Below are 2,284 nucleotides of genomic sequence, written 5' to 3'. Positions count from 1 at the left end.
GGGGATTAAGGGCACTGACCCTCCCAGGCAGTTGAAAGTCCACAGATAACGTACAGTCGGCCCTCCCTGTCCACAGTTCCTCTCTATCTGGTGATTCGACCAAATGCAGACCATGTAGAACCATAGTACTTACTATTGAAAACAATCTGTGTATAAGCGGACCCACGCAGTTCAAACTTGTGTTGTTTAAGGCTCAACTGTATTTTACACGTGTAGCCTATCTCAGTGCAGATGCTACATTTTCAGTGGGTAAAGTAAAAGGAATCTTATCAAAATAATAATTTAACAAAAATATTTTATACTGCTTCAGTTTTTATTGTGGTAAAAAACATATCTCATAAAATTTACCGTCTTAACCACTTCTAAGTGCATAGTTAAGTAGTATTAAGTATATTCACATCGTTGTATAACAGATCTCCAGAACTTTTTCATCTTGCAGAACTAAAACTCTGTACGCGTAACAACAGCTCCCCATTTTCCCCTCCCCTTTGCCTCTGGTAACCATCGTTCTATTTTCTGTTTATGTGGAGTTGGTTACTTTAGATACCTCATGTAGTTAGAACCATGTAGTACTTGTCTTTTTGTGACAGGCTTATTTCACTTAGTATAGTATAATGACCTCACGATTCATCCATGCTGTAGTATGTGACAGGATTTTCTTCCTTTTAAAGGTTGAATATTCCACTGTACGTATATGCCACATTTTGTTTATCCATTCATCTGTTGATGGACATGTGGGTTGTTGCTTCTCCCTCTTGGCTATTGTGAATAGTGCTGCAGTGAATGTGAGTGTGCAGGTATCTCTTTGAAGGTCTGCTTTCAATTCTTCTGGATCCCAGGTCTTTCAGTCCCAGAAGTGGGATTTCTGGATCATGTGGTAGTTCTACTCTTAATTTCTTTAGAAAACCCCTATACTGTTTTCCATAGCTGCTGCACCATTTTACAATACTCAAGGGTTCCGGTTTCTCTGCATCCTCACCAACGTTGTTATTCCCTCTTTTTTGATAGTAGCCATCTCACCAGGTATGTAGTGATATCTTATTGTGGTTTTGATTTGTGTTTCTCTGGCGATGAGTGATGTTGAGCATCTTCTCATTATGCTTGTTGACCACTTGTACATCATCTTTGGGTTCTATTCAAGTCTTTGGCCCATTTTTAAACTGGGTTATTTGATTTTTGTTGTTGATTTGTAGGCATTCTTTATATATTCTGGATATTATCCCTTTATCAGATATGTTATTTGCAACTATTTTCTCCCATTCCTTAGGTTGCCTTTTCACTTCATTGTGTCCTTTGATGTGCAGAGGTTTTTAAGTTTGATATAGTCCCATTTGTCTATTTTTGCGTTTGTTGCCTGTGCTTTTGGTCTCCTATTCAAGAAATCTCTGCCAAATCCAATGTCATGAAACTTTCTCCCTGTATTTTGTTCTAGGAGTTTTATCGTTTCTTAAATGCATTTGAGTCAAATTTTAGATACGGTGTAAGTAAGGGTCCAAACAAAATATTTTGAACATATTTCTGAGACCTTATGTAAATAAGAGAGAAAGTTCTGAAATACATGGAATAGTTTTAGTTTGGGGGGGATGGATGACATTGCTTAAGGACACAGTTCTCAAATGGTGCTTCTTACAGGTGATCCTTGAACAACAGGGGTTTGAACTCTGTGTGCCCACTTATATATGGATTTTCCTTTTCGATAAATAGTGCTACAGTACCACTCGGCCTGCAGTTAGGGAACCATAGCTACCCAGGGCCCTCCTCAAAGTTTAACGGATTTTCAACTGCAGCGGTGGGGGGAGCATTGGCACCCCAGCCCGCTCATTATTCAAGGGTCAACTGTAGCGTATTCTAGTGTGAATTTCTCTTCCCTTTTTGTTTCTTGTAGTAGTGAGACACCAGTATGGAAACAATCAGTAATCTAGGGCTAGCTGAAGCTAAAAAATAAGATGACTGGGGAGAAGCCAGGTATCAGACTGCATATGGTTGCATCCTGTGTCTTTCCTACTAAATACGTACTGTGTGCAGTCAGTAGTCTGCCTTTTAAGACCGTTCTGTCAGGGCCATTTAGTAAAATTTCAGAAATATCCATAGCAATTAGATCTCATATGAAATATTTATCAGTCTCATTAATATCTCTAATTTTAGGCTCTGTGCTTTTGTTATAGATGAGATACATTAACTGATACTTCAATAGACTAATTTCAGAGTTTGTTAAAAATAGATGTAATTTTTCTGGGTCTCTGACTTGTTCTTTTTCCAGGTGTGTGGAGCATATTTGCAGCAT

The sequence above is a fragment of the Phocoena phocoena genome, chromosome 18 (genome assembly GCF_963924675.1).
Source record: "Phocoena phocoena chromosome 18, mPhoPho1.1, whole genome shotgun sequence".
In the NCBI taxonomy this organism is placed as follows: Eukaryota; Metazoa; Chordata; class Mammalia; order Artiodactyla; family Phocoenidae; genus Phocoena; species Phocoena phocoena.
Note: the sequence above shows the minus strand (reverse complement) of the source record.